Source organism: Stegodyphus dumicola, chromosome 6 (genome assembly GCF_044657685.1).
Source record: "Stegodyphus dumicola isolate Sdum_Otavi_A_Nest chromosome 6, ASM4465768v1".
In the NCBI taxonomy this organism is placed as follows: Eukaryota; Metazoa; Arthropoda; class Arachnida; order Araneae; family Eresidae; genus Stegodyphus; species Stegodyphus dumicola.
The window spans coordinates 126,680,985-126,702,419 of record NC_140773.1 but is presented as its reverse complement, the minus strand read 5'-3'; the positions used below and the strand labels follow the sequence as shown (position 1 = coordinate 126,702,419).

The 21,435-nt window shown below is 31.5% G+C and overlaps 1 long non-coding RNA gene across 1 annotated transcript in view; it reads left to right on the top strand.

The window, feature by feature from the left end:
• The first annotated feature begins 501 nt into the window (after positions 1-501).
• The window catches only part of LOC146996840 (uncharacterized), a 46,471-nt gene continuing 25,537 nt past the window's right edge, over positions 502-21,435 (top strand). The window contains exon 1 of the long non-coding RNA XR_015041484.1: positions 502-720. This is a non-coding gene — a long non-coding RNA (uncharacterized LOC146996840). The remainder of the gene's footprint in view (positions 721-21,435) is intronic.

Genomic DNA, 21,435 nt, shown 5'->3' with positions numbered 1-21,435 from the left:
AGATTGCAGTTGTTCTGCTGGTTGGCTGTCCTGATTCCAAAAGAGAAAGTCAGTGTCTTCATTATTGACTTATGGTGAAGCGAATAAAGTTGATGAAGAAGGAGCAAACAACTGGCTGCATGAAATTTACCAAGTAAGAGAAAAGTATATATTTTATGATGTCTACAATATGAACGAAACTGGACTGTTTTACAATGTTTTCCGAAGTTGTACCCTCGGAATAAAAGTTAAAAATTGCCATGGAGCCCTCAGTAAAAAATGTTTAGCTGTTGTTCTTGTATGTTATGCAAACGGCAGTGATAAACACCGCCCTTGAGTGATTTTTGGGTACATAATCAGTAAATTACCTCGCATCTACTCTCGTTAAAAATAGCTTGCCTAGACAGCTCAATGTTGCATCAGAATAGACGTATTCTTATAATATGTGTACTGCCCATAACATAGATGATCTGAACTTAATCAATGTCAAGGTTAATTCCCTCCCAAATGCAATAAGTCGGCTTCAGCTTTTAAATAATTGAATTATTTCTCTTATGAAGAAATTTTTCAGCAATATCATTCTGCACACCGCCAGGAAGTGTTATACGTCTTGGATGAAACATCTGAACTGAACGGCAGTTTTACAGAAACCACGAGAACGGTTGCCGTGAAGTTACCAAGCATTTTCGTTTTCGTCTACCGCAACGCAATACATAGGAACTGTTCACTAGAAAATGATTTGTAAGTACATTTTGTCAAGTTATAGTACAATAATTAATATAACACTGTATGTTTTCTAAGATCGTATACATAACGTACGTAATTTAACGTACGTAATCGTTTATGTAATTTAACATTTAGTTATTTAACGTTTAGTTACCGTAGTACGTATATACCTGTACTCTGTAAGTGGTTAATATGTATAAAAACCTATTCTGGACATAACATTTGAGACTCCAGTCAACATAAAATCTTTATTGTTTGGTCTGGAAAATCGTATTAACGATGATTTATTGTAATTCATCAAAATTTTAGGCCGCGCGGATAATTGAGCATTTATTAAAAAATATATAATTTATAGGAGAAAGCTGTGCATTTATTTCATTAAATTATTTCTGCGCTATGTTTGCGACGATTCTGAAAGCTCAAAAACAATGAAGAGGGAGGGGATATCTCCATCTAAGTGTATAATAATAAGTTTAATGTTAGTGTTAATGATAGTAAAGAGGCACCTTGGTTGCATATTTTTATTTAATTGAATTTTTAAAGTGAATTTAATTTGTACATTTTTTTACAAAGAAACCATTCTCTAGTTTAAAAATACACACATCCTGTCTTTCTTTTAAACGTTTTTAGAATTTTTAAAAATTTGTTTTGTAGAAAATAAAATAATTAATAATTTTGTTGCATTAAAAACTGGAATTTACTTCCTTTGCTGTATTATGCAATAAATTATCATGCATAATCACGTAATTTAAACTGAATTAGCAAGTCTCAAACAGAGCTCAAATCAAAGACGGCTTATATCAAAATTACAGTTCTGCTAATATTAAAAATACTTCGAAAGATTTGAACCATATTTTATTTAGAGATTTAAATAGTGAATTCATTTCTTGTATTTATGCCGATTAAACTTTAAATACTTCGAGAAACACTTCTAGTGCATGCTAAAGAATAATGTAAACATTACAGCTGAAAGATAAAATCCTCATCAGAAGAAAAGTGATTTGTATTTCTTAAAATTTTAAGCATACTCTTGAATGAAGGCTAATTATTGCAATTAAAAATAGGAAGTTTCCGTTATGTTTTTTTCAGAGAAAAACTGTTCACTTGTGCTATTTTCAACACAATAATTAAAGTAAATTACTGCGCAAAAATTAATTTGATTTCATGTTTATTTTACTCTGGTTTAAAACAGTCAAGAAATGGGTTTGCAAACATTAATACAGCTAGCTTTAAAATCTTCATTCTATTATTAATTCTAGTGTGAAATCAAAATTTTCACCTTTAAATATCCGAGGCTCTTAAAAGTCAGCGGGAGGTTGCAACTAAAATATTCTAATTTATCTTCTTAAAATCACTGGAAAAGTTTGTTACTTTTCTTGAAAAATAATTAAACAATGAAATTAGATGTATATGATGTCGTCAAGCATCTCTTGACTTATTGCAAAGTTACAGACGTTAAGTTACATGTTTTTCACTTATTTTCGTGTACACTGCGGGAAAAAAAAAAAAAAAAAAGTTCTATATCTCTCGTTCTACTGGGCCGATTGAAGAAATTCAGCTTGCATTTTTCATGTCTCGAAAGCCCAACTTAGGATAAGTGCTAGATTTACATATAGTTTTGATCAAATATAAGTTGATCAAATCAAAATCGAAATATTTCGATTCTACGACTCAAATTATGCAAGACTGCTAAGTTTTTTTAAAAATCTCACGAGTAGTTTTTAAAAAATTAGTTCTCAAAATTTTAGCTCCTCCATGTTAATTAAAGCTTGTTAATCTTTTTTTTATTAAACTTAATTGAGTCTTCCTTTCACATTTCGAAATTTAGGTTCATTCGAAATAAAATTCGCCCAATTTTTTATGATTTATTTTTAAAATTTGTACTTTTAAATAATTTTTATAAATTTTTCGAAAAACATTTGAACTATAACCTATCAAATTTTTGCCATCGTCTTAAAATAGATGGATTTCTAAGCGCAACCTGGAAAAAATTAGTGTTTTTTTTTTTTCCACGTTTCATTGTTTACGTTGTTTATTAAGTAGTTTTATTAGCGGTATACATAATTTATAGGTGGTTAAATTAGGGTAAATACGTGAATTTACATTTAGGGAAGTTTTGAAATTTGTTGTATTTACTATAAGACAAGAAAAGACGTAGAAAGAAAAAAAAAAGAAAAATAGGTTGCTATAAATTAAGAAGTTCGCCAAGTGAATTATTCTTGCCTCAAAGTGAAAAAAATGCGCCAAAGTAAATTTTTGAATTTTTCCGTAAATTTCACACCAAATGTTACAAAATTTAATATTAAGGTAAAATTTGAGTAGTAAGATTGAAATATGGAAAAAAAAATGGCATGTCATTTCAGAAAAAGTCCGATTTTGTGTCAAAACACCTATTATAGAAAAATGCTATATATAAATCTAACGTATATCCTAAGTCGCGCATTCGAGACATGAAAAACGTAATTTGAATTGCGTCAATCGACACAGTAGAACGGGAGATATAAAACTTCCCCCCTCTTTTTTTTTTTTTTTTTTTCAAAAAAAAATCTTAATTTGGCGGAGATTTTCAAAATAACTGTGCCTATTTCAAGTGCGCTTAAAGGTTGCATTTCTTCAGGAGGGAAAAAGAAAAAAAAAATTCTAAATTATAGCAAAAATTTTTTTGCTTTTGACCAGTGTCCGATTGCCTTCTAAATCGATAGAGTTTTAAATAAAATCTGCGCCAAACTAAGCCTGCAGTGATATTTTTTATTACATTGTTAACAGAGTGAAGAAAAAGTCACACACCCGGAAAAGTGAGGGTATTGTAACTTAACGCTTTGCACTGGAAGTACTCCTCACACTCACTGCCTGAGTTTGGGTTTGTACTCGAAGTCTGCCTCTGAGGCACACCAGCAATATTGTTACAAAATGGCCACTTGCCGTAAGATAGCAACCCTAAATCCTCAAAGCGGGTTTAGGGTTGCCAGAAATAAAGCAAAGGATGGCAGCGTTGGCATATTTGGAGAGAAATCGCACATTTTTTCGATAAAATTGGCGGTATGCCATAGACGAATGGAGAAGCTTCTCGAATGAATTCTGACCGGTTTGGACCAGAATGTTTTTCGAAGGAAAGCCAAACGCTATGTAAACCTGCCTGTAAGAGGAGTGAGTCAATCAGTGTCTCGTCTAGTTTCGAGTGGGTCGTCGGAGTACCGTTTGTCTAGTGAGTGCATCGTCGAAAGCATATCGAAGTGCAAATCTTGAGTGTTTCGTCAGTACCGCGACTTAATGCATCGAGAATGTGCATCGTTGAGTCTATCGAGTGTATCGTAAGTTGGTGCATCGAGAGTGTGCAGCGTTGAGCCTATCGAGTGCATCGTGAGTTGTAGCGTGGGGAGTCTCGATAGTACGTTGAGTTCCAAGAACGACCGAACCGAGTCGGGAGCTGTACTCTATACCGTGAAGCTGTCTTCATCGTTATAGCCTGATAGCCTGAAGGCTGTGTTTCTGACTGTTACAGCGTGTTTGTCGTAATTTTTCGACGACTGTAAACGTGCTGTTGGTGCTGTCGGTGCTGTCCTGAGTAATACTTCCTACTAAATTGTTTTCATTCTTCATCAAGTGTTGTCGTTTATCCCTCCAAATTCAGGAACTCGTGCAAAAAACTTAACAATATACTACATTGAAGACCACGGGATTGTAATTTATAGCTAAATTTTAATTGCATTTATACTTCGTTGATTTCAGTATTGATTTTTGATACTAATACTTAGTCATTTGTTTGGAAGATAAACAAGGGCCTGAAAATGCCATCTAAATGAATAGTACAAGAAATATAAAAAAATAAAGTCAATTCCTACTTATGCAAACCAAGAAAAATTGTGTTTTAATTACTTTTAAAAACAGCATATTTTTAGTTCCGATAAACAGGAATAAATATCTAGGAATTGACTTTAATTTGTGAAAAAAAAAATGTGTTAACATCAAGTGTCATCCAATACAAGTTTCAAAAGTGTATTTGAACTAAAAAGTATTTTATTAACGGATGAATAAAAAGTATTTTATTAACGATCGAAAATTTGAACTAATAAGTAGGAATTTAAAGTGTGAGCTAAAAGTAGGAATTTAAAGTATGAGCTAAAAGTAGAATAAAAAAAAATATTCACCATACCGAAAAATGTGATAGAAGAAGCGTCGTTTCAATATAGAAGTGATGATGAATTTAGCAAGGGTAAATATGAAAGAGACATTATTCCACCAGTGAAGATAAAACAAAAAAGTATTGCAATAATAGTGCTTCTGGTGAAAAAGATGAAAATCCGTCAGATAATTTCGATAGTGTAAGTCAGATAATTTCGATAGTGTAAGCGAAATATAGGTAGTGATAGGGAAACCTACTGTGTCTGTTCAACCCAAAAGGTCAAGAGACAATTCGTTTATTTTTCTGAAACTTGCGATCGTCAACCAAGGTTTACAACCTGCTAATTGCTTATCATACTCTTGAAATTACAAATAATTACCATTTTCGGTACTATTAGGTTTTGAGGGCCGTAAAAAATCGCCAAACTATTGTTGATGCCAGTGCTGCCAAAAACAATTGCGGCAACCCTAACGCAAGAAAAGAAGTATAATAGTAATAGTAAACTATTTAAGATTGATGTTTTAATTTAGATGAAATGTTAATTTCGTATAATACCTTTTTATTATAATTTATATAAAAAAGGCTAAACATGACTGAATGAAAGCATAAGAGAAAAATAACTATTTCAGATCATTTTTATAATTTATATAAAAATTGCTAAGCATAACTGAATGAATGCCTGCATCGCTATTTCGCTACCGAGTTATCGCTAAAGCATAATTTAATCTCGTTAGTTGTTCAAACATAATTTTCTATAATGAATGCTGCCTTTTCTATGAAAAAATTCGCGGTAAAGTGCAAAATCGCCCACTTATTTGTTTGCCGCTTTTTACAAGGGTAAAAACAATTGGATTTTTGTCAATTTTCTTTTACTTTTTAAAGTGAAAAATAGGTTGATGTGTACCTAGATAAAGTCAAGGGCGTGCGCAGTGCCATTTTTGTGCAATTCTGGGATTTTTTTTTTTTTAAGTGAAAATAGGTCAATTTGTACATAGATACCGAGTATGTGGAATTCTTAAAAACGCGTCAAGCAGTGGGTGATTCTGCACATTACTCAAAATTCTATTGCAGACTTTTCGTCACGGGAAATTCCCAAATTGTTAAATCCATAGGATATCAAAAAAGGATTTTTAAATTAAACTAGTATTTCAATGGCGTCTTAAGAAATATAGAACTATATAAACTTATATAAACTAACGCAATTTGAAAAAAATCAGCGCGTTTGCTAGATTTGGCGCTTTTGCGCATACATTTTCGCTGCAATTTTTTTACGGTCTTCAAAACGGAATAGTACCAAATTTTCATTTACAAAATGTTCACATTATAGTAATAATAAAGTATGTTAAAAATATCTTTCGTTTTATATTTTATATGCAAATTTTACCTTCAAATAAATCACACATTACACAGCCAGGTACAGCAAGAAAACGTCCGAGCTGCTGAAAGCTTTAGACGAGAAAAATTCGGAGTGCAAAGGGTATTTCTTGACTAGTGACAAATATTCTTTGAATGAATTTAAAAGGCAGATTGTAATATATATGAATAGAAATCTTTTGCGGTAGGCTTCAGTTTATATATTAATTAGCGGGCATTTCAAAGGAACGAATGACCCATCAGTGCCGAGCAGTAAAGTTATTAAAAACTGGTAGTTCGGTTCGGGACTCGAATCTAGCCGAACGGGCTAGCTGCATGGCTGTTTTCGTGGATTTCCCCATATGTAACATGTATACGAGCCAATTTTTTTTAACCCGCGGGAAAGCGCGTGGGGTGTATCATACCCCAACCCTACATAAAAGTGGAATATTCCTAACTGAAACTGAAATTCTGTGCTGCTTTCAGTAGCTGAGTTTCTAGTTGTGGTTGACTTTCAGAACCGCTTTTTCTTTGCCTGTGTGTTTCAGAAAAAGATTTCTTGGTATTTTGTTGGAACTGGGGTATTGAGTATGGGGTATGACACACCCTATGCGCCTGTCCGTGTAATTGTTTTTCTGACTGAATATTTAGTTCAGAAATTTATTTCTAGAGTGTAACAGTAAATATTTCTACTCGCAAATGATTTTAAAGTACTGGGCATTAAATTCTTAAAATTTTCTAACTGCATTATGGTAAAAAGAATGAGTCCCTATGAACTGAAGATACAACGTATGTGAGATTTATTAGAAATATTTGAAAGCGATGAAGATTGCATTTCGGAAACTGAAGATGACTCTAAGAATATTTTCTACAATGTTTCGAAATGGTTTCGAAAAACGTAAAACATTAATTCCTGATGTTCCTAAAAAAGGAAAAACTGTTCTTATGCTTTCAACATTATATAACGATCATACTATAGATGATACTGTTGGAGAAAATAAAACGTCAGGAATTATGTTTTAATAATATGATTAAAGGAGCAGTGGATATGGGGGATGAAATGTCAGCTAATTATTTAATTGCCAGAATAACAAGGAGGTGGCCAATGGTAATTTTCTTTCCTACACTGAATGTTGCTGTAATAAATGCTTGAATTATATTACATTCAACTGCTAATCCACCAACCAGAAACAGAAGTCTGTTTTTGTAGGACTTAGCATTACAATTAATGAAAAAAAGTATTGAACAAAGATCAGAGATTAATACTTTTCCAAGAAATTGACGTACTGCATGCAAAACAAAAGTTTCGACGAAGAATTAAAACGAATACATGAAATTTGAAACAACTAAGTATGAAAGATGTGATAAATTTTTTGTCCTCGCGCCAAGGACAGAAGAACGTGAATGCAATGTTTAAAATGTGAAGACATTCTGTGCCAAGAACACATGAATGTATTTCGTTCAAAGTGTGAAGAAATAAAATAAGCATGGTGTATTAGAGATGCAATGAAAATTAGAGGCATGATGTTTATTTTTTTTATTATTTTCATTTATCTTAATTTTAACTCTAAGATTATTTAGGAAATTAATTTTTTTAAACCCAATTATTATTCACTTATTTATAATGCAAAAAAAAAAAAAAAAAAAAAAAAACAGTTTTAAAACAAAATAATTTTATTTTTATTGTATTTTAAATATTTGGGGTATGTGATATCCCACGCGCCCACTCTAGTAACTTTCCTTGGTGCGACTTCCGCCGGGTTAAAAAGCTCTCCACGAAGGCATCCTTCCCCTTACGCAGTATTACCCACTGTAGCTCTTGTGTGTTGTGACGTAATTAAATAAACGAAACCAAGAAGGAATGTAGGTACCGACAAACTTGAAAAACTAAGGAAATTAGCTTACGCACTTTTAATACACTACTAATACATAATTATATTCTTCATTTAAACAATATTCGCATTCTTTTTTTCTGCCAACGTATTTTTAATTGTAGTTTATAATCATAATAATAAATTAAAATGTATCTTTATCGAAATATTTTTATTAATGATTTCTAAGTTATAATCCTTCTTATTCGCGTTATACATAGGCTATAAAAATAAGTAACCACTCTAACTTCCTTAAAAAATCGACACCCAAATTACCAAACCAAACTAAGCCATAATAAGAACGAATGTACGTTCCAACAAACTTAAGGAAATTAACGCACTACTAATACTCACTAATTATATCTCGCATTAAACAATATGCGCATTCTTTTTTTCCTGTTCTATCCTAACTCCCGAATCATTAATTTTACCGTTCCATTATGATTTATGAAACGTGCGTCTCAGGACTTGATTTATCAGATTGCAGCAAAATACGATAACACTGTTTAATGAAACAGATGCCTTCGTGGAAGGCTTTCTAAGCCGGCCTGTACCGCATTCACGTTATACGTAGAGGAAAACCACAGAAACGAACTTACAGCCAGCCCGTTGGAGAAGATCTGAACCCGGGTCCAGCAGTCAGAGATAAGCGTTCTAAAAGCTCATCCGCTGACAGGCGGATAGCCTGTCAGCGGATGAGCTACTAGGTAATAATCGATTATTACCTAGTGGATGAACCCACTAGGTAATAATCTACCTAGTGGGTTCCTATTCGCAAGCAACGAAACGTGAGAAAAATATTCGTTATGAATCATATTTATATACTTGAAAATTAATAGAAGGAAATAAAGAATAACTACAAAATTATAATTCACCTATTAAAATAAAATGAAGTTACCCTGCAGGAATATGCCTCGCATCTAATCTATGAAGTACTGGGACTTTGTCCGATTTGAATACGGTATGTGCCTAAAAATTGTATGGTTTTTCATGCGAAAATAGTTATTAGTTTTGGTATAGAGAATATGCAATTTTGATTACTCTTTCCTTGAAAACCCTTGAACTTAGTAGTTTTGTGTAGGTTCAAGTTTCCGTGAGCGGGCTCGCTTCACGGGTTTTCGTGATTCTTCCCATTAAGTAAGTAAAATAATCTCAAGTTTTGTTTAGGAAGTTCTGCACTGAGGTATCCACTATTTTATTCAGATAATCCCCTCTGGCTGTGATTTAATAAATTGGCATAGCTTAATCCTTTAGACAGACAGCCTTCGTTACAGCTTTATTATGTCTTAACGCAATCCTAAGAATATAAAACATAATGAATATCAATTAATTATTAAGCTAGAGTATTGTACGTAATTCTTTAAAAAATATTATCTTATCCTATGAAAAATTTCTATAGGACATAAAAGTGCTACTTGCAATCGAGAGTGAGAATGCGTTATTATTTGATATTATTATTTATATTATTAAAGTTGGAAAATATTTGGCAAATCTGATTCTTAAAAGGGAAATGAGAAAAGTAATTAAAGTATCAAAAATAAACAAGGGATAAACAATAAAAACTGTTGATCATCTTTTGCTTAATGTTTCAAATTGAACTATTCAAGGGATAAGTATTTAAAACATTAAACCTGAATAGTTTATGAGTGGTGAATATATGTTTCGTCCTTCCTCTCATCATATACGAGTATATATAATTGGGTACTTAAGTACTATGGCGACTACCTAGATTTCTCGCCAAAAATCGCGACCCTTGTAGGTTATAGAGGAGCAAAATGGAGGAACAAGCGACAACGTGGGAAAAGCCGCCTTCATTTGAATACCTAATTTAGCTGAATTTATTTGGCGGAAAAAAAACAGGAAACGCCTTTCGATGCTATTTTGAAAGCTATTTCCCGCCAATTTCCTCACCATTAACTTCAACGTTTTCTTTTAACCAGTTTTAGGTAAGTTGATTTAATTTTTTAATTCGTATTTAGTATATAAGTTATACATATATACGTTTATTTATAATATATATATATATATATAAGTATAATTTATTTCTTAAACAGTATTGATTAATTGATTATATTATCTCCTAAGTTTAATTAAAGTAGAATTATTTTAAAAGTGTGAATCCATACTGGTAAGTTATATTTTAAAAGATGTTTTGAAGTAATTTGAAAGCAAAATGTTAATAATGTTTTAACGGGGACTGAAGTTTATATACTTAAAAACCAAAAATCTCGTATGTATATATATATATATATATATATATATATATATATATATATACATACGATATATATATATATATATATATATATATGAAATTTTTGGTTTTTAAGTTTTTGTTCTTTTATAATTAGGGCTTTTATTTTTAAAAGAATTTATAAACATAAAAAACTACCAATGAAGATTTTTATCGGCAAATGTTGCCAAGGTAGTAGTCATAGTACGTAAGTACCTATAATTGTATGGTGAGAAGAATTACATAGCGACCATTTTCCCGACGATTCTAAGACTCTTCAGTATAATCAGAAAATACGCTACTAAAGTATTTTGATGTAAACTCTTATATATTTTATATATATATTAGATATTTAAAGTGTTCCTATTTTTACTGATGCCTTGTCCTTCGAATATGAAATAATAGTAATAATAATATTGAAAATACGGCGAGCCGAAAGTCTGGTGTGGATTGGTGGCAGGGGAGAGGAGTGGGGTACCCACGGACCACCCTCAAAATTGGGAGGGGGATAGAAGTCCATCCCAATTTAAGCTCTGGCAACCATTCTTCCATGAAATTCATAGACACGACACCAACAATAATAATATTGAAATCTTTAAATATGTTTAAAAATAAAGTGATAAATTTATTTATAGACACATAAAAAGTATTATATTTCACATAAAAATTCTCTCAATAGACTTCACATCAAAATTCTTTGACTAAATGATTCGAATCTTTACCAACTATAATGCCCTTTCATAAGTCTCGTATACGATGTAGTAAAAATAACTATGTTTCTGTCTTCAGATCCAACTATAGGATCTTCCATAATGATTTCATAAAATGCGTAAACGTGTTTTTAAGGTATTATGCAAAAATCACGAAATTTCACTTTATAAGTGTATGAAAGTGCTTCAAAAAGTAAAACATCAATGTAAAGCAAATATTGTCATCATGACTATCATAATTAATATTTCTTGTCAAACTGTCTATCATATCGCCAACGGTGCGACACAGATAAATAGCGTGCATCGGAGCGGTAACGAGCAGATGGTATATTGCCCGAAATGAAACTGCAAAGTTTGCAGGCATCGCCGAACATTGGCTTCTTTCCATTGGAAATGCATCCCTGTCCCTGCTGATTTATAGCAGTGGTGCTCCTGACTTCCCTAACTTAATAGCACCCATTCCTAATTGAACCCTCTGAGAGCAAGATAGGAAAAAGTTAGGTTTTAGTATACAACACAAGTTTTTTTTTTTTTTTTTTTTTTTGTACCAATTCCATTTCTTTTTCGCCCAAGCTTCTTGTTGGCAAGTATAGACATCTAGCGGCAAAACATCGATACGAAGGGAGAGGGAATAGGGACAAATGACAAGCATTTTTACTTTTAGTATTTTATTTTCGAGGGCTGTGGGAGGAGTGTTTCTAGTATGGGGTTATTCCTGAAGTTGACCCCGCAGTAGCTGGCATTGGAAGGCCACGCCCGACGCCATTAAGGGAAATATCGCAGAACTAAGGTTGGGTGGGAACGAACAGAAATAATTTACGGCTATGCTCTCAGATACTAAGTTCATATCGATAACCTTTCTAACCTCATTAGAGCAGATAAGTAGGAGGTTTTGAATACTTAACTCGACCGAATCTCCTCTTTCCATTAATTAATACAAAACTGTAAATATTTAACGAAATGCTAAACTTGTTTCAAATATCCCCAAACTTGGTTTCTTCTCTCTTTTTCTAGTGAATTAAGTTACATGTACCTCAATACTGAATTTAAAAGAATAACAAATATATCAAATTAAGTTATAAATTATATTAGCAAGTTGATTATAGCGAATTATAAAATTAAAGTCTTGATAAAGTACCGACTTAAGACTTAAAATACAGATGACATTCGATTTCATATTTAAGAAAAATTATCATATACAATAACATTATTTTTCTCTTTTTGATAGTGTTGCTTTTTAAATTAATTTATTAAGTTATTTAAATTAAAGGCAGAAGAAAAAATAAGGCTCTCAACTGCAATCATTATAGAAAATCTTAAAATTACGAACTTCTGAATATTCAGTATACTTTACGTCAATTTTTTTTTTCGTGTTTGCATGCAATAATATTACGCATTCGCTCCTTCTTGGTTTCTTTCTTCTCTTTCCTTCCTAGCTGATATTGTTATATTTTTATTTCATTTACAGTTCCTTACTTTAATTCAATGTAAAATAAAATGCACCTAAATGAACTGTAAGTGGGTATGTTTACTTAAATGTGAAGTATTATTAGACTGAAATACAGAAACCATCATCAATTTTAGAATTTTCAACTATAAATGAAACGAAAGTTCGATGTCATAAATAGCAAATCTTCTTTTGCTTCGATTTGCAGCAAATTAATGCTGCCAATCGAACATTAACATTGAATAAATAAACTACAGGAAAATAATGTTCATTTAAAAATAGAATGACTTTTAATAATTCGTAAACTTTTACAATAGCTGTTAAATAACATACACGAATTGAAATGTAAGATAACGCCGATTGTTTAAACAAAATTAAAAATTACAACCCTGCATTTATGAAAATTTCTATACTTTCGATTTTTAAAGCTCGAACGTTAGCTCGTTGAGAGCTTGGCAAAACACCCGGGGCTAACTGCCTAATGGAAGAATTCTTCCGCGGAGGACATTCTAAGGCAGACACTCTTGCATATACACTACACATGAGGCGAAACATAAAATCAAACTCTAAGTATTCAGTGGTCTTAACCACTCGGTCCCCAGAGCATCCACATACTATAGTTAAGCTTTGCACCAACAATTATTATTATGCAAGTGAATATTATTTCAAAGAACAAGAATTAATTCAGGAAGCTAATTTTTTTAATCTCCCTCGTAATCCTACATAAAACACACACAAAAAATAAAAACTTTTAATTTATCACCAGTATTTATTGCAAAAGTTTTGCTTAATATTTGAGACACTTTTAGTAACTTAAGCTTTCAAAAATTAAAACAGTTTCATTCTCAAATAAAAAAGGCTATTATAATTAGGCTTCATAAAGCTACAATAATAAAATGGTAATAATTATTACCATTTTATTATAGCGGTTTCTAATCAAAGTCGTGCTTGATTTTTCGTATGAAAATTGAGGTCTAGAGATGAATTCTGTGGTGTACATAAATTCATATAAAACAGCTTTTTTAGAATTCTTGATATTGCATTATTTAAAACTGCCCCAAAGTAAGAAAATAAATCATAATTTAAAAATGAACTAATAATAATATTAATAAGACTTGTTTTGTGATAAGCATTAATTATAAAAATTCTGACAAATTCTGTGCTTGACACAAGAAAGCAAATTTGGATGTTCACAAATATAAACATTGGCGTCTTTCACGGTACAAATATTACCTGATTTTTTAAATCGCATGACTTTGCTGAAATTGTAGAAAAAATGAGGTTTGAAACTTCTGTTGCCGTTGAATGTGAAGAGGTACAACATGGAAGAAAAGGACATATTTCTTATTCAGTTTTCCTCATGTTTCCACCATTTAGAAGAATGTGTGGCGAATGGCGTGTGAAAGTTCTTGTTTATCTTAATGCAGTCTTTGCGTTATCACTGCATTTTGTAATACAGATTGCTGTGTGTCAGACATGTCGTATTCAAAAGGAATTTTCAACAGTCGAAGAGGCTTTAGTTTGAGATTTTCAGATGATTCTAATGAAACTGTTGTTGACATCTGTCTATTCCCTGACGAAAGTGGAAGTCTAACTGGTAAAGAAGATATAAATGAGAATAATTTCGAATGCATTACGCCTGCAGATGTGTGTGGACAAATGGAAGTTTCCTCTAATATTTATGATAAGGATTCAATCAGACACACGGATGATTCTGACATTATTTCATTTTCCAAAGTGTTAGCGATGGCCTCCTAAAGTAAAAAGGTCTAGCAGCGGCAAAATCGTTGAAGACTGGTCTGGGTTCGATTCCAGCTGAAAGGCTGGCTGCATAGGAGTTTTCGTGCTTTCCCTACGTGTAAAGTGTATACGAGCCAATTTCCCTTAGAAAGTCCTCCATGAATGCATCCCTCCCCTTTAGCAGATAGCCCTAGTAGGCTTTGCCATAATCATATAAACTAAATCAAAACAAACCTGAAAGTGAAAACATCAATTATCGCTGGAGCAAAATTTCAGTTTTCTAGAAAAATACTGGAACTGTAGCTATTAAAAATACTTACCTAGTTTTTCTAAAGAGCTACTCTACCTCCTATTCAAAATTTTCACAAATTTTTACCAACAGATTATTTTATTCATCAGGCACAAGTGACAGAACTCTATGTCTTACAGAAAGGTGAAACATTGGATGTTGACGAAAGCGGATATGGTCAGGTTTTCGGATTACTCTTATTGAGTGGATTTCGTCATTTACCTGGAGAACATTTATGCTGGAACACGCAAGATTCCATGGTTAAAGCTGTTATTAGATAGGAGTGGAATTGGACAGTTAAAAAAATACTTTAATGCTATTGATAATCCGAAATTTTTCCTGGCGATAAAATGAAAAACGTTTCTCTTTAAAAAACTTCAGAAAAACTTTTTCCAACTTGGCATATGTCATGAAGAACACAATAATGGTAAATCATTAGTGTCTTATTATAGTCATCATTCAGTTAAATTGCTCGTCAAAGGTAAACCAATACGCTTCGTTGGAAGACGTTCTGAAAACGCAAACTAACCTGTGAGATCAAGAGTTAACTCCAAAACATCAAGTATTCTTTGATAAATTTTTATATCACTTATACGGATGACTGACTGATGCGCTAAAGATTTAAAGCGGCTGTAACAGAAGTCAAACAATAAATTGTCCTTTGAGACCTCCTAAGGGAATTTTAAAGTGGCAAAGAGGAAAGTTTTTATTCTGTAGTGAGGATAAAGTATAATATGCCTTTGGAAAGACAGTGCTGCAATATTCCTGGATCTCTTGTAAATCAGTTACAGTTTTTAAAGAAATCTAAAGCACGTATTTTTACACAATCTTCTTCGGAAAAGTTGTTTTGTCTGCTGAAAATACACATGAAAAAGGTGCTGTAAGTGTGAAAAGACTGCTTGAAAAATATTTTATTCAGTACAATGGATAATAAGCAAAATTGCATTCTAACAAATTAGAACTTAAATGCTTAAAAATTTGTAAAAAGCTCTGCAAAACATTTGGTAAGTCTGTTATTTTTAAATTTCTTATATACTAGTCCTTTTATCCAAGTGTGTATTATTTTCTTCAGTCAATATTTCTATGTGCTTTAATATTTTTCTATTATTAATTTCTTTAAAAAATGTATTGATAAGGAACTGTATGCTTTATAGCTGATTTAAGTTAACTTCGTTATTCTAGAATAAAATTTAAAATGTTAGAACTATTTCGAGATTGTATATAAAACAGTATGTTTTGAATTTTTTTTTTTTTTTTTTTTTTTTCTTTTCCTATTTTGTTTTATAAGTATGTTTAAAAACGACTTTATATTTTAAAGGTATTCTATAATAAAGTAAACTTTTAATCAGAACTATTTAAAATGCCAGCTCATACGCCAGTTTTTAACGTTAAGTTACTGCAAATCAAAAACATACAGCGATTTACCGTGGAATATTCTCATTCCTCTATTGCAAGATTTGAAACAAAAGTTCGTAATAACCAAAATTGACAAAGGCAATAATAATTTTAGCTTAATATGAAAATTTTTTATGTCTCATTAATTAATACTGAACTGAATAATACCATTACTTACAAATTCACCAATATACAAGAAAATGTTATTGCAAAAAAACAAAAAGCATTTCACAAGAAACTGCAAATTTCAGCACCATCTAACTACAATAGATTAGCTAATCTATATGCCCTCCCAAAATTTCATAAATCACCACTCAAATTTAGATTTATTGCTAATGGTACAAATAATTATAAAAAGAATATAGATTACATATTTTCAATTAAACTTAAAAAAATCTGTAATTTAATCCAACAACTCGTTAACAAACGACACAACTATAGTTGGATTATTTATAATAATGCTCCAGTTCTCAGCATTATTATAAAATTTAAAAGTTTAGAAATCAAGAACTTTAACTGCTATGACTTTGAAAACCTTTATACTTCTCTACCATTAGAAAAATGTTTTACTAGTTTAATGCAACTCCCACAACGTTTTCCTGACATACTTGACATTCTTTGTATTGAAAAATGGAATACTTATCTGAATTGTGCATTATTTAATAACTACATTAAATTCAATAATAAGATCTTTCAGCAAGTGAGAGGAATTCCTATGGGAGCAAACAGTTCTACACAAATATATAACCTATTTCTTTTTATTTATGAATATAAATTCCAACTAAGTTTAAATAAGAATGAATTAAAGCTATTTGCACATACATTTAGATACATAGATGGTATTATAACTTTCAGTAATAATTCTGCTTTTGAGCAATTCAAAATTTACCCAAATAGTTTAACACTTAATAAAACGAATACGAATCAAGATACTATTGAATACCTAGACCTGCTAATTATTAAACACAGCAAAATTAAATTATATGATAAAAGAAGGAATTTCCCAAATTCCTTTTCATACTATTAAGCTAATTAATTGAAACTCTAATATCTCTAGAATTTTAATAGAAAACACGTTTCATAGCCAAATAATCAGAATAAAAAATATATGTACTGAAATAGAAGATTTAAAGGAAGAAATAATAAAGCTAATTAATGTTCAAGTTGATAACCAAGTACCACCAAAATTTATTAATTTATGTATTAAAAAGACAGGCATTAACTTTACTTTATAATTTTTTGGCTCTTTATGGTATGATAACATTACCTACCTTAGCTGGAGGATAAGGGAGGATATAGAAGAGTAAAGGAATTATCTTGTAAATTTTTATTGTAAATAAATTTGTAAATATGTATATTTAATCAATACTGGATTCTTTCCTTTTACTAATAAAGGGCCAACTCTTTTCAAAAGTCTCAATTATAGCCCGAATTGAGTGAAGATTTTAATCTACTTCTAATATTCCATACTTTAGCCAGTATTTAGTAAAGTTTTGATATACCAGTTAGAATCAAGTTTATTAAAACTTTCAATATTTTGATTATTTAAATTTAGCTTTTAATAAAAATTTTTTAAGGAATTTTTTGGGAAATTTCTTTTTTTTACTTTTTCTTTTTTAAAATTTAATAATTAAAAATTTTTTAAGGATTTCATTTCAAAATTTAAATTTTACTTGAAAAAATTTGGGAAATGTTTAAAGACATTTTAAGATTTTTAAAATTTAAATTAAAATTTTTAATTTTATTTTAAAACATTTTTAAAATTTTAAAACTTTTCAGTTTTACTTAATACTTTTTAATTTGCAATTTTCACAAAAAAATAATTTTTTCACTTAACGATGTTATTTGCATTATTTACACAATTTTGCAACAGAGCACACATTTAACATTACAAACAAGTTTACATTTATTAATTCACAATAACCACTTCATTGGCTCAGCTACTAAACACCCTACCATAAATAGTTGGCCACTTTAAATTAAAACTTGAATTACATACTTTTAGGATATTCTTTGATTTTTTCTAGATTTATATTATTTAAATATTTTAATATTAAAGATAGTAGCTTGGCACTCAACTTTACTTATATTAGCGCCATCTATATAATTTGCAGGACACACTTACATCACTTAGGAAATACTTTTGCAGGCTCCAACGCTTGTCTGGTAGGTAAGTGTTGGCGCCTGCGCATCTGTAATGTAATCCACGCATGCGCATCTGTAATGTGATGATCTGACGAGTTTGAGATTCGCCATCGACGGTGTGAGAGGGCTGGTGACAGCTATGAGTTAATGAGTGATTGTAATTAATTATGAGAATTAATAAAGAATCGAACCAGCGAATTTATTTAGTGTGTGTTATTTGGGACGAGACCCAAACATATCTGGTCGTAGTCGACCGGAGCGTGAGTAAATAGTGTTTCGTTTTTGAGAACACAGGAGTGTTTGTGTTTGCCAGTATTCCAAGCTTGTTCTTTTCAACGAATATCGCTGATTTTGGATACGGATATTCATCAAAAGTGAATCACTGCAGAGGTAAGTGATTCCTCTCTTGTTAATTCTGTACTTTCTGTGCTTGTTCTGTTATAAATAACAATGTTATTTAAGGGTGCTAAAAAAGAAGATTTAAGGCTTATTGCCTTAGAAATAAATCTAAATGTTGACGAAAAAATGACTATAGCAGATTTGACTGATATTATTGAGAATAGTGAAATTCTCAAAACTAAACAAGATTTAGTAAAAGAGATAGCAAACTCTATTATCGAAAATAGAAAACAGGAAGAGCAAAAAGAGCAAAAACTTGTCGAGTTAGAAAAAATAAAACTTGAGAGATCAAAGAATGAGTTAGAGTTGGCTAAGCTTAAAGCAGAAACTAAACTTGATGGTGTAAGCGAAACCGAAACAAAATCAGAGTCACTAGATCAATTAATAAAAAGTATCAGAACCTTAACTGTAAAAATTCCTATACGGCCTGAGAGTTGGGGATTTTTCTTTTCGTCATTAGAACGAGCGTTTATTACAAAAAATGTTTCGGAGGACTATAAAGCAGACATTCTGTTAAATCTGTTAGGAGACAAAGCTTCGAATATTATAACTTATTTACATGATAAGGATATCGCGAATTATGAAAGAATAAAAGAAGTAGTTCTGAAGGAGTTTCAGCCAACACCATATTCGTGTTTAGAAAACTTTAGAAAAACTGTTAAACAACCACATGAAACTCATGTGCAGTTTGCTTCACGCTTAGTAACTACTTGGGATTATTATTTAAAATTAAGGAAGGTAACTGACTTCGAGACCCTCAAGCAACTAATAGTTTCAGATAGGTTATACCAATCTTTAGATACGGGAACAGCTTCTCACATTGCTGTGAGGCAAGGCGATTCATGGTTTTCACCTAGTGAGTTAGGTAAAGAAATAGATTTATATTTAACGTCACGAGGAAAACCTCTTACTGAGAATTCTCATGTTAATCGTAAGTATAATAGCTCAAAAAGTGTAGCTAAAGTGTTTTTATCAGATGTTAAAACAGAGAACTGTATTTTATGCCACGAGAATCACGGATTGGCAAAATGCCCATCGTATTTAAAATTACCGTTACAAGAAAGAGTACAGGTTGTGAAATCTAATAAATTATGCTTTAACTGTCTACATATGCATTCAGTATCAAATTGCCCATCGAAATATTCTTGTTTTTGTCAAAAACGGCACCACAAAACTATTCACTTTCCGAAAGCAAATAATATCGTAAAGGAATCGGAACAAAATAAAAACAAAACAAATGTATCTGACTGCAACATTCCCAAACGAGATGACTCATCGACCTTGAATGTTAATGCGCAGGAGTTCGTTCAAAAGGCATTTATTAGCAATTATTCGAATAAACAGAGTACAGTTCTGCTTTCAACAGTCGTATGTTTTCTAATTGATAACGAGGGTAAAAAACACAGAGTGAAGTGTCTGCTGAACGGGGGCAGTATGTCGAACTTTTTGACACGGAATCTTATTGAGCATTTGCAGTTAGAGAAAGAAAAAACAAACATTTCCGTTTCGGGAATAAATGATGCTACTTTAACAATAAAGCATAAAATTAATGCTTCGATATGCAATAAAGAAGGAACTTTTATAAAGAATTTGGACTTTTTAGTAATTCCAAAAATAACTGCTGATTTAACACCTTCGCACAAAATTAAAATTTCAGTGCAAGATCTTCCTAATTTAAAATTAGCAGATGAAGGATTTAATGTTCCAGAAAGGGTAGATATGTTGTTGGGAGCGGGAGTTTTTTTATGAACTTTTGAAACCGAGTCAAATTCGAATGAATAATCCTGATCTTATTTTTCAAGATACAGTTTTTGGTTTTATCGTGTCTGGAAGTATTCCAACAGAGACTGAAAACAGGGTTCATTGTGGGTTGATAAAGGAAGAAGACAACTTAGATAAAACTCTTAGAAAATTTTGGGAATTAGAAAATATTGAAACTGATAAACCCAAAAACAAAGAATTTTTAATTTGTGAGAAACATTTCGTAGAAAATTATACACGAGATAAAACCGGTAGGTACGTTGTTAAAATGCCATTAAAGGAGGATCCGGACACTTTAGGAAGTTCTAAACAAATTGCAACGAGTAAATTAAATTCCTTATGGAAACGCTTAGTAAAGAATCCCGAATATTTAAAATTATATTCAGATTTTTTAAAAGAATATCAACAGTTAGGACATATGGTTGAGGTGAGTGAAAGCGAGGAGGAACGAGGTTCATATTACATTCCTCATATTGGAGTATATAGGGGAGAAGAGAAAAGTAAGTCGACTCCCTTGAGGGTAGTATTTAACGCTTCTTCTTTGACAAGCAAAGGAAACTCTCTAAATTCTATACAGTATAATGGAGGTGTGATACAAGATGATTTATTCTCAATTATGGTGAGATTCAGGAAATATATTTTTGCTTTCACTGCTGATATACAAAAGATGTATCGAGCTATTTCTATCCATCCAGATCAATGGAAGTTGCAAAGGATTTTATGGAAAGAAGGCATTGATAAGCCAGTTAAAAACTTTGAGCTAACCACCGTTACCTATGGAACTGTGAGTGCAACATTTTTAGCAATGAGAACACTTGTACAGCTGTCAAAGGACGAAGGAGATAAATTTCCTTTAGCAGCACCTGTACTGAGAGAAGACATGTACATGGACGATATTCTATCTGGAGCTGAGTCGCTAAGTTCTGCGTTAGAACTTCAAAATCAGTTAATAGGCATTTTGAAGAGTGGAGGTATGTTACTCCATTAGTGGTGTAGTAATGCTACTGAACTGTGTCAAACAAACGACAAAACATATCCCTTTGGTAAATCAGAAGAATCTAAAGCATTAGGTATTTTATGGAAGTCAAAAGGAGATTGTTTGAGCTTCAACGTTAAAATCGAAGACAACGTAAAGGTTACGAAACGGCAAGTGTTATCCGTCATATCTCGGATCTTTGACCCATTGGGTATAATTTCTCCAGTTATAATTGTAGCAAAAATATTTATGCAGAAATTATGGCTGTTAAAATTGAGCTGGAATGAT